At 47.6% G+C, this 12,806-nt stretch overlaps 1 pseudogene; it reads right to left on the bottom strand.

Annotated features, from left to right (window-relative positions):
• Nucleotides 1–7,493: 7,493 nt before the first annotated feature.
• Nucleotides 7,494–10,665, bottom strand: LOC136544353 (protein FAR1-RELATED SEQUENCE 6-like; annotated as a pseudogene).
• Between the last annotated feature and the right edge of the window lie 2,141 nt (nt 10,666–12,806).

Here is a 12,806-nt window from a genome sequence, read left to right on the forward strand (position 1 = left end):
CACCGCCATGTGTATGTGTGTTAGCATTTTCACAACCATTTCCCAAAGGATGTTAGCCACTCAACTTGCCACGCCACTCGATCCTAGCGACAATGCAAAGTTAGATCACTCGAGTGGCACTAGATGACCGATATGCAAACAAGTTTGCCCCTCTTGATAGTACGGCCATCTATTCTAAACCCGGTCATAAACTTCTCTACACACCTATGACCGGTGAAATGAAATGCCCTAGGTTATACCTTTGCCTTGCGCATTCCATTCCATCTCCTCCAACGTCGATGCAACACATGCACCAACACGATCAACAATGATATGATCCACTTCATATCATCACATGATCATATTGGTCCATCGATCTTGACTTCACTTGCTCTTCACCGTTGCCATCGTCCATCGGCGCCAAGTCTTGCTCAAGCTTCACCGCCACGCGGTCCATCACTCCAAAGCCTTCGACTTGCCCTTCACGCTTGCAACTGGTCCATCAAGCCAAGTCTTGTCTTGATCTTCTCCACCTTGATCACATGACTCAATGTCATGTCTCATGTGCAATAAGCTCCTTCATCATCACATGTGTGAGCTTTGCAACATCTCCAAGCCATTTTCACCTTCATGGCATATGTTGCTCACACACATGTACCTGTGGACTAATCACCTGTGTATCTCACATAAACACAATTAGTCCACCTAAGTTGTCACTCAATTACCAAAACCAAACAAGGACCTTTCAGCCTCCGACCCCCTCTACGGTCGACGGTGGCCATGAGAGAGCCCTCACATCGCTGCCTATTCTTCTTCTTGACAGGACAGTTGGAGGTGCCCTCACCGGCGTCCTCGTCCCGCTTCGCCTTGCCTTTGAGGCGGTCGAAGATCGCTCTGACCACCTCCTTGCCTGAGGCATGGCTGGTGGCGATGTCGAGGAGCTCCTTCATGGTCCATGGGCCCTTACATCCTAGCTTGTGAACTAGGGACTCGCAGATGGTCCCAAACAGGAAAGCTCCTATAACGTCGGCGTCGATGACGTTAGGCAGGTCATTGCACTATCGGGAGAAGCGTTGAATGTACCCATAGAGGGTCTCCTTGGCCTTCTGTCGGTAGTTCTTGAGATCTCATGGGTTCCTAGGACGCTTGTATGTGCCCTGGAAGTTCCCCACGAAGATCTCTTTTAGGTTCGCCCAACTTTGGATTCTGTTGGGCGGAAGGTGTTCCAACCATGTTCGCGCTGAATTGGCTAGGAACAATGGAAGGTTGTGGATAATGAAATCATCATTATCCACCCCACTGGCTTGGTAGGAAAGCCGATAATCCTTGAGCCATAGTCCGGGGTTCATTTCCCTAGAGTATTTTTGGGATGTTGGTTGGTGGTCGGTACCTTGGCGAGATGGCGGCATTGAGGATGTGTCAGCTAAAGGCCTGAGGTCCTGGTAGGTTGAGACTTGGGCTTCGGTCCTCGTCGTTGTCGTAGCATCCGCCATGTCGAGGGTGGTAGCCATGGCTGGCCCCCTCTCCTATATCATCGTGGGTACGCCTACAGGCGTTGAGGGTGTCATGCGCGTCATGTTTGTGGCCAAGGCGCTCATGCACCGGAGCCGCAATCCATGGCCTACCGCCTTGCGGTGCCTGGTGGACCGATGTGTCCTTGTCAGGTTGCTCTAAGGGCATGCGCTGGCTTGCGTTGAGCTCGCATCACCAAGACAACGAGCTCTCGGCCTGCTGCGCCACCACACGCTCGAGCAATGTATGAATCTCTTGATGGGCCCAGCGCTCATCGGGCGTCGTCGCCCCTAAAAGCCCACGGAGCAAGGCCACCGCAGCAGCGATGTTCTGGCTCGCCCGAGCAAAGTGTGGGAGGGCTTCATCATCTTTGATGATCCTCTGATTCACGTCGTGGGCCATGGCGCGTGCGCGCCCACCGTCTCCATGGTGCTCGATCTCGCGATCGAGCTCCACATATTCCTGCTAGAGCTGGAGTCGCGCTTCCTCGAGCTCTCGGTGCTGGGCTTTCAGCTGCTCCACCTGTAGGTGGGGTGGGGCCCCTACCTCACCCTCGACATCATTGTCGAGGTCGTTCGTCGGGGTAGCCTCCTCCTTGTAGATGCTTTCGACGTGTCCTTTGGAGGTACCTACCATGAAGCATTCACGAGAGGGGTGATGGCTTCCCCTGCTGGAGTCAAAGCTGGAGGGTGACTCCGACTCCTCTGCGAGGAGGTCATGGAAAGATTGTGTGATGTATTCGGTTACCCCCACGAACTCGTCGTTCATAGGGGATGGAGGCATGCATGGCGCCATAAGGTGGCCAACGGTCTTTGTGGCGTTGCGGAGACCGAACGGGAGCACTGTCGAGGCACTCCGGATGAGGTATTCCAGGGAGAGGGGCTCTCCTTCGGTGAGCTGTGCCATGATGTTGGCGAATAAGAAGGTGAGGTGGCATAGGTCTTTTCGGGACGGTCGGGGTTCTAGGAAGGCGCCGAGCTGGCGCTTCAACCTCCCGTAGTCGAAATCGAGGGGCTAGTTGCTCTCGGGGGCATGGGCCTCCGGTGCGTGCAGCTGCAGCTCCTCAAGCGCCTCGGTGATTGTGTTGAGGCCAACGGAGGGGAGTGGTCGGACGATGGTGGGAGCCATCGCCAACTCTCCCTCCGTCATGATCATGAAGTCCAGGTCCTCAAAGCGCACGTGCGCACCTGGGACCCAGCTGTTGTCATGATTGGCCATCCAAAGCCTGGTGTTGATGTCGAGACGTGCAAAAAGCCCCTACCTGACGCGCCAACTGTCAGTGTTTCGAGTAAACACCAAGTAAATTTCTAATATTGTGCGTCTGGCTCGGATGATGTGCTAAGAGGACATGAGGTTTATACTAGTTCAGGCAGAATGTCCCTATGTCCAGTTCGTTGCTGCTGCTCATGTTACTAGCACTGAAAGTTCATAGCAGGAGTTACAAACGATCGAGAGAGGGACAGGTCCTAAGTCTCTGGTGGAAAGGATGAATCGGTGCCGAGAGCTCAGTACCTGCTCGGCTATGTGTTCGAGGTTCGATGCTAGTGATTCTGATCTGATGTGGTGCGATGTAATGCGAGTTCGATGCGATGAGTTCCGATCCGATCCGATGCCCTTCTAGGGGATGTCCTGCTTTCCCTTTTATATGTCAAGAGAAAGCAAGGATTACAATGGGAGAAAAGAGAAGAACGAGAGGGAGAGGAAGCCCTTTAGGGTCGCCGGGCCTTTTCTTTCCTTTGTGTGGGCCCCGCTGACATGGCCGGTGGTGACAGGGACAGCCCCACGCTGGGTGCCTGTCCACCTGATGATGCCATGCCCTAGCGTTGTCAGCGGGTCGTGACGTCCCATCCCGTCCCGACGGGCGGTGCGACGAACCAGCATGCTGATCAGCGGCTGTACAGGGAGTAGGCAGCATAGTGACCACGCGTCCGTCACTGGGGGCGATGTGAGTCCCCTAAAATAACATGTCGTGGGGATGGGTCGTGCTGAGATGTGACCGCTCCCTGCACGATGCCAGAAGTTTGACCTTGGGTTGTACTTTCTGGCCCGTAGTGGTTGGTGGCGGCGTGAGCTTCCGTTAGGAGCCATGTACGAGGGATCAGGTGAGGCGGAGTCAGCCTGCAGACGTCGGGTGAGGCGGAGCCAGCGCTCAGACGTCGGACGAGGCGGAGCCCACCCGCAAACGTCGAGCGAGGCGGAGCCAGCCTACAGACGTCGAGCGAGGCAGAGCCCGCCCTCGGGTGTCGGACGAGGCGGAGCCCACCCTTAGAGATCGGGCGAGGCGGAACCCGCGGCCTCGGTGTCAGTTGGAGTTGTAGTCGCACCCTTGACTGTCTGAATGGATTAACGTATAATAACCATTAGCCCCTCCTCTTTGGGTACCATAGTATTGATCCTGACACTTTGTGTTTAAAATTCAGAGACCAGTAAGTTTCAAGTACATATCTTTTTCGAAAGATCAGTTTCAAGTACATACTGTATCAAATTGAGCGTAGAATATGCGTACGTCGAGTCCATTATGCAATCAATAAATTTTCTTTAAAAGAAATGGAGAGACCCAACGTAGAAGGTTTTTTTTACTGAAAAGATGGAACTTTGGCATCCAAAATCGAATGTTGAGAAAGACTTGAATCAAGGTGGCTTTAATAAATTTCATTAACTCGGTATCCAAAGCTTAAGAGATTTGGCTATAATTTTTGTAATATAAGACAGCATGCATCTACGAGTAAAAAATTGATATGAAATTGCCAAGAAACAGAATCACCACCGTTTCCTATTGAGAAACCAAAATCGATATGAAACTCTTTAGGATGGGATCAAATTGACAAGAGTACAAGACCCGGACTCTCTCTAGGACGTTTTGATCCATAGAAATTACACGGTAATCCATCAACTCATGGTTTACATAGTTCATCTTATCTTGTTTCCCTACTTATGAGATTAAACCAAGTGACAGACCAATCTACCCTGTTCGCTTTCTACCTATTCGTTTGATCGTATCAGCCATGCTTATCCATCATGATATAGTGTTTTTATCTCACAACAAAACAGCATCAGCTAGTTTTGCAAGGCACAGAAACATCTAAGCGAACAGGGTGCTGATTATCTGAACCAGTGCTGGCTGTAGGAGGACTGGAGGAGGCTTTGATCTTTTCTAGTGCTGGTTGCATCTGGGCTGGGACCACGACCAGGACCGACCTTTGATGTTTGCCACGGAGTACATGTCAACGGTTGCGCGCAGCTCAAGGTTGCATTTATTACTCGTCGTAAAGCCAGTGCGGCTGACGTGTGGGCCATCGTGGCCGCCGCGGCGAGAAGATATTCGTTGCTGTCATCGCTAAGGATGGCAACGGGGATATACCCGTCGGGTATCGCCGGAACGTTCTCTTCCCCGCTACGGAGAATTCATCCCGTCCCCATCCCCATTAACTGTCTCGGGTATAGATTCTTACCCATCCCCATACCCGTCGGGTATCGGTCGGGTAACAGATACCCGACGGGTACTGCATACCCGATAAACAAGGACACTTGGGGTCGCAGCTTTGCAATCGGATACGTTTCTTCTTCACCCGGATATAAGTGTCGGAGTCTCGGAGATGCTGAGGAGAAGGAGCGAGGTTGTGAGGAGGACGAGCAAAGGTGGCAGAGAGACCGAACTGAGAAAGCGAGAGGCACGAGCGCTCGTGAGATAGGCGTGCTTGTGCTGCTGGCGGAGATGGTGAGGAAAAATTGAACGAGGGTTCCTAGAACACACAAACTATATATATGACTGTTCAGATTTGGACCAAAATACCTATGTTGAGTTTCTTTGGGCCTAATACTCGCATGACAGCTCAAATAGTCGGGTTTCCCAACGGGTAACGGGGACAGATAAACAGGGAACGTTCCCGTACCCGCTATACCCGTCGGGTATGGATTCTTTCCCATTTAGATGCCCGCGGGTAAAGATATGATCCCATCCTCGTCCCCTAATGGATCAAATACCCGTCGGGTATCGGGTATCGGGGCCCCGTTGCCATCTTTAGTCATCGCCCCTGGACAAGATCAAGAGTTCTTCAGGGAAAACTACAGTGGCACAGTTCCAGCAGGTGATAACTACAGTGGCACAGTTTTAGATCCTCCTCCTAAAATTTAGTCCCTATCTCATTGGATGTTTGACACATGCATAGAGTATTAAATATAGACTAAAAATAACTAACTGCATATATTACGACTAATTTACGAGACGAATTTTTAAGCCTAATTAGTTCATGATTTGATAATGTTGTGCTACAGTAAATCTGAAGTAAACATGTGCTGCCAACGGATTAATTAGGCTTAATAAATTCGTCTCGCGGAATACTGAGGGCTTCTGTAATTTATTTTGTTATTACTATCCAAACACTCCTGTATGGCATTTCGACGTGACACCCGATATGATATCCTGGTCTTTAGCCTTGGATTTAAACACCATCGTAGTGATGACAAAAGGAGAGTAAAGAGACAGATAGATTGAGATAGCATAGCAGGTGATAACCAGCCAGACAGAGTAAAAACCTGTACAAGATGATGACATGAGAGTTGAGAGAGTACAAACCTTGCTGGCGTGGCGAGCCTACGCCAGAGATTTTCTGTGTGTTATCTCAAGGAGCAATACGTGAGGCCTGCAGGTTGCAGTAGAAAAACATTTTGCGTCATTCCATACCCCTCTATTGCCGGAGTCATCTTTCAGTTTCCCAGTGCATCATTCTACCCCTTTCTCTTTCTTTCTCTCTCTCATGACTGCATCTGCACCCGTGCACACTACAACGAATTTGCTTCCGCAAGTGAAAGCGTGAGGCCAAAGTGATTGCAAGTTTAGTATTCTCGAGAAAGAAGAAACAATATTTTAACAACTAGTGCTGCAAGCTGCTTTTTTTCTTTCCTTTTTTTTCAAACACACCAGAGGAGACAGTAGTGGCAACGCAATGGCATCATAGCATGGACAGGGTGCACCATCACACACGCTACTAACTCCTCCATCCATTCTAAACTATTTCTAAACTATTTGTTGTTTTGGTATTTCTAGGTACATAGCTTCTGTAACGTATATCTAGATAGAGTGAATATCTAGATGCATAGCAAGAATATATATACTTAACAAAACAAAACAACTTATAATTTGAAATGAATGCAGTATATAGCTGTGAATGCGGGTGCAAACAACTAGTAAAATTTATGAGATGGCATGTTATGGATAATAGTTTTACGCCAAGATCTGCATACCGGAGCAGGCTCGAGGGCGGTCCCAGGCGGATCAACGGCCGTGGCACGAGCTCGACGACCGGAGACGAAGGGGCGCCACAAGTGGCTGAGCTCAGCCTTGGGATGCAGCGGAGCCAGCTGTTATGTTCCTGCACAAGGACAGAGCAAATCAATGGGTTGTGCAGCATCTATGTCAATTCCCTAGATATATGTTCTTCGCCAGGCTCAGAGATTTCTTGGGATCAACTTGCTGGATCCCAGCTCCAGGGTATGATGTTACTGGACAACAAATAAGCAACAAACCTCAGATTACAAATGACTTCATCAGAGTTCAGAGAAGGGCATACCATTTAACGAGGGATATAAAGGGAAACATCATCAGGTGATTATTTGAGAAATTGAGATCGATTCAGGGGCATCTGACCCTTATACAAGTTCAGTTAAATCTTTCGGGAGCAGCAAATATCCATGGAAGAGAAAAAAAGAAATGATTATGTATAGCTCGACAGTTAGGCACATGCATACTGGACAGAACCCTTTCGACCAAATTGCTTCAGAGATGGTAGATTTCACTTTGCCACATTTGATTCCTTTTCTTTTCACCGTTCAGGTGGTCGCTGGCTCCCAGAGTCCCAGGCAGGTGGTCACTGGCTCCCAGAGTCCCAGGCAGGAATAGAAAGGTCAAACCTGATCCATCAGCCCTAGTTTTTCCCAATTACGAGGTTGTCAGAACTTAGTCTATTCGAAGGCAAACACAATTGCACTGTTGAGACCTGCTATCACTGGAGCTGAGATCTGCTGCTGCTTTCAGGCCAATGGAAGCTCGGGGCACTGTTGTATTGTGACAAATCAAATGAAATGGTCTCCACCTGCAAAAATGAACGTTAGTTAGTATAAGTGAATTCCACCAACTCCTGAAAGAGCAAAGAGAAGACAAAAACGAAAAAGGTTATATCTTGCCATCTGGGATTACTCCATAAGCGAAAGTTTCTGGAGCACCAGTTGACGTTAACTGCCATCCCTCGTTTACAGGATTCTGCTGGACCTAATAAAAAATAAGAGAAAACTTTATTTCCAAAACAACCAAAACAATAACTTCTAGCCAAATGTACAAATCTAATTACATCACATACATTTGTGCCATCAGTTACACTGTCCGTTGCAGTGACATCTGTGTTTAGGGTGTTTGCAGTGGCATTCCTCCTCTTGTTATATGCCCTTTTAGTTTTCTTTTTCAATGTATCAAGAACAGTTGGGTTCGCCAGCTTCTTCTTTCAGGAACGTTTGGATTGGCCTTGGGTAAGATCCCAGCCCTTTGTATTAAGAGAGATGGGCAAAGTATCATCAGTAAAATCCTCGTTCACAGGATTGTATGCAAAGTTGGACGTTGAAACATGGCTGTAAACCCTTTGATCTCTTAGTGACTTATCATATGAAATCACTTTATCCCTGATTTCCCTCATGATTGACAAAGCATATTCTTTTGATCCTGAGTTCATGAAACCAAATTCCACAACCTCTGCAAAGTATTGGTGGCCAAGTTTGTAGAGATCATCGTAGCTTCCCAGTTCCTGATTACCTGCTGAGACAGGCTGGGATATGGAAGCACAGGTTTTGTGGAATCATCAGCACAAACTCCTGTCTCAGTACAGTGAGTGCATGCCTGCACAATATTACTTTGGATTGGAACAAACGACACAGGCACCATATGTCACCTTGAACATTATCATAAGCAACTTTGTAATCTACCTTGTTTGTTTGATTGATGTGCTCTGAAACTATGTATGTAACCACTGAATCATTCCTGTCAAGTATACTATAATTGCAATGAAATAAATGTCCTATTTCATTGAAGAACTTCTGAAAGATTTCTGCAGTGTACACCTTTGCTGCTTGATCTTCCACAGGTAACCCTGTCAGCATTAGTGGCCTCATCTGAGCTGATCGTAAATCTTCATAATACACCTTTTCTAATTTGCCTTTAACAGCTTCCTCATACTTCTCTACAAACATTTTCAAAGAGGTTCCTGACGTCAACCAGCCATCAAAATAGTCAGATACACTATCACTTCTGTCTGTGACAGACATTCTTGCCCAAAACGAGTCCTTAACATAAACAGGAGGTCAGGAGCCCACTGCATCCTGACCTCATATAGTTTGGACAGACATTCATTTCCCTCTAAATGAAAATGTTGGATGGTATCTTGCCACTCTCTGTCAAAGTCAGGAATAGTTACATAATCACAGGCCAGTGTGGTGAATGTGGAAATAATTTCATCCTTGTTCTCCATTTCTTCCAACTTTTCAGGAAGCCCATTTAAGATGTGCAAAAGGCAAAAACGGTGCTGTGCGTTAGGGAAAACCTTTTTAATAGCTATTGCTACATCATGACAGTAGTTTGTAATTATTGAATGTGGTGGCTTGGCATTCATACATCTCAACCATGTAGCAAAAAGCCACACATAAGCCCCAAGAGATCTACCAGCAAGCAGGCCACAACCTAGTATCACTGGCTGTGCATGGTGGTTAATGCCCATGAGTAACACAAACTGCATATCATACTGATTACTAAAGTTTGTGACATTAATAGCAACAACATCACCAAAGTAATTGTATGAACTGCGTGATTTGGAGTCAGCCCAAAAGACATTCCTTAGCTGCCCTTGCTCATTCATATCTAAACTGTAAAAGAAACAAGGGTTTTGATCTTGCATTTTGTTGAGAAAATCCAACAGGGCCTCTAAGTCTCCTTCTGCCAGTTTCAGTTTCCTATTTCTGTCTATTTTGGTTTTGAATTCAAGATGTGTAGAAGACGACGTTACACCAGTATCACCAACTCTGCTTGAATGTACAAGAGCTGAGGTCCCTCATACTCACAAATTCGAGGTGGATTTATCGAAAAACGAGAGTTCTTCAAATGCCTCTTAAATTTAAGCAAGCTAGGATCCAAAGGATGGTTGTGCTCCAACTCAAGAACAATTACTTCCCAGCGATTTGTGCTGATTTGTACGGCTGATTTGTTGGGAGAGAAAAATACTGTACCATGGCTGATAAGCCGGCTTATAATGGCAGCCGAACAGAGCCTTTGAAAATGGGCATCCTTCACAATCATCTTGGCCTTGCAGCCAATCTTCATGTTTCCCTTTCTTGCAGGTCTTGTCACACCAGACCTCAGTCTAGACTGCCCTCCTTTAGAACATATGAATGTAGAGCGATAGCGGAAACCATCAAAGGTATTGTTAGATCTTCTTGTAATACCAAAACCTGCATGATAGCCATATGTCACATAGAACTAAAAGACATCTTCCGAGGAGTGTCGGCCATGCGAGCTTGCAGGCCCGGCGCATCTGGGGTGGAGACGTGGAGGAGGAAGGCCGAGCATCCTCTCAATATTTAACATCAAATTCGGACTTTTCAATATTTGACCCTGCACACGTGAATTCTTTTAATACGGAGAATTTTTCAGATTTTCTCTCTTTTTCTATATCTAAATATCTGTTCTCACTCCTCAGAACATGGGAAATGACAAAACTACCCACGCCTTCTTATCCTATCCTGCAACCGTTCGCGTTCCTTCGTCGCGATCGCGACCGCACGGAGGAGCGTGCCCGCTTCCGGCCACTCCGGCGCCAGTCGACTAGCCGCCGCCGGCCCCCACTCGCCGAGCACCGCTGGTGGGTGTCGTCGCTGCATACTAGTTCTAGTCGTCGCAGTCGCCCTCCACCTCCAATCCTCCATCACGCCGCGCATGCAGCATGTGGTGGCCGTCAAGGATGGGATCCGCCCGGCCAGCCAGCCGCATCGGACGGGTGGACGGCGCGTGGCACAATCAATCGTGTCCGGGAGCGCGCGTCTGACCGCCCGCCGGCTGCGCGTGCGATGTCTCCTGCAGCTCGATCCGATCCGGACATGCATGCCATGTACCATATACACGAAGTGGTTATCACACATGCCTAGCTAGCTGGATTTAGATTTAGCTAATACTACTACTAACATCCATCGAGCCCCCGTACTAACACGATGTTAGCTTAGCCAAAAAAAAATTACATCAAGCACCGGCCATATGCCCGACGACGACAGAAACCAGGCCGGCCGGGAAGATGTTGTGAGAAAAGCGTGCAAACCGAGGGAACGGAGGCGCTGAGCGAGCGTCCAGGCCATCTAAAAAGAGCGGAGGGTACTATCGTCATTTCTGGTGTCCTAAGCAGTGTAAAGACTAAAGAGGCAACTAGAAATAAGAAATGAGAGAAATCCTTCGTAATTCCTTAGATTGAAAGAATTTGTATGTGCAAGGTCAAATATTGAAAGGTTTGAGAATTGAATGTCAAATATTGAGTGGCGTTCGAACTCAGGATTAAATATTGAAATTTCTCCAAGTAGATAAGGAAGAAAGAAGGACGACACGTTTCTGGTTGGGAGGAGAGAGAAGTAAGAAATATAAGGGAGGAGAAAATAAAATAAAGGAATAAAGAAAAAAAAAATAGGGGGCACAATAGACATTTTATCCTTTTGACTAGCAGGTGAAGTTGTTTTGATAAACAGTAAAAAAACTGTTTTGACTCATTGATTGAATCTACTCCACCTGTAAAGCCAAAACTGAAATTGTTCCGCAGGAATGGTGAGCTCCAATCCTTTGTTCCAAACGGTACATAATGTCAGCAAAATACATGATTCCCAATCCTTTGAAACTCCTTTGAAAAAACTCCAATCCAACCAGGCCCTTAGGCTATTCGACATTTGTAGGAGCAGAACACAGAGCTTCATGTTTGTTCAGAACCCGGTCGCTGTCCAGAGTCCAGAATGCAGCATGTCAATTGAAAAGGTCAGAGTGCAACAAGAAATAATCAACCGCCCAAAGTGTGCTTCAGTGTTTCATTCGGCTACAAACTGGCTTCTGATTCTGAACTAGATGTTGCAGCAACGTAAGTGACACTGTTTCCTCTTGTTGACATTATCCTTTTCCCAATTCACAAATGAACATGACACCAAATCATGTAGAGAGAGAAGGTCAAGTTTCTAAAATTGTAATGGGCCTAATCACTTGCAAACAGCCTTGAAGTCATGATGTCGCCTGGCGTTGCTAGGTGAGCAAAGCGGAACCTCAACTGAAACTCAAGTAAGTTTTGGGGAGGGTGTTGGGGTTTTACCTTCCAAACCGGCCAGGAGAGGTGCGCGTAGTGCAGGGCAAGATGTTACCGGGTATTGCTAGGTGAGCAAAGCGGCGGGCCCCTAGGTGAGCGCGCGGCGGCGCCCCGGCGAGGCGAAGCAGATGCGGCTCTGAGAGACGAGAGCAAACGGGGGAGAGCGGGGGGGGGGGGGGGAGCGGAGGAAGGAGAAAGGGGGGTACCTGGATGGTGGGCCCCACCCATCCAGCGGCATCCATTTTTGTGATTGGAAAAAGTCTACTTACCCCCCACCTATCAACCATGGTCTACTTCACCCCCAAACTATAAAACCGTCTATTTTACCCCCTAAACTTTTCAAAACCGTCTTTTACCCCCCCCCCGGGCGGTTTTCAAAACCAATTAATTACAAACAAAATTAGATTTTCCAATTAATCTAAAGGTACAGCAAAACCTTTGTACTAAAGCATACCACATTATATGTTAATTATGTAGATCTACTCATGTGGAGTCCGATAAAATTGGATTTTCTATTTTATGATTTTTCTATGATTTACTATGATTTTTCAAAGATTCAGCGAAAATAAATAAAAAAAGAAAAGGTGAAGCCACCGTACTGTAGCAAACCACCGTTGCTGTAGCAAACCACCGTTACTGTAGCAAGACCACCGTCGAAAACCGCCCGGGGGGTAAACTAGACGGTTTTGAAAAGTTCAAGGAGGTAAAATAGACGGTTTTATAGTTTGGGGGTGAAGTAGACCATGGTTGATAGGTGGAGGGGTTAAGTAGACTTTTTCCTTTTGTGATTGCAGTTGCAGATCGCTGAGGCACAATCGGACGGCTGCATGTTTCCCCCGTTCGTCTTGGGTCTCGGCTCACCCCGGACTAGCGAAGAGACCCTCTCGGCGCCCTCCTTCGCCGACGCCGGCGCCCTTCCGTCGTTTCGCCCACCGGAGCACGCTACCTCGA

The sequence above is a fragment of the Miscanthus floridulus genome, chromosome 3 (assembly GCF_019320115.1).
Source record: "Miscanthus floridulus cultivar M001 chromosome 3, ASM1932011v1, whole genome shotgun sequence".
In the NCBI taxonomy this organism is placed as follows: Eukaryota; Viridiplantae; Streptophyta; class Magnoliopsida; order Poales; family Poaceae; genus Miscanthus; species Miscanthus floridulus.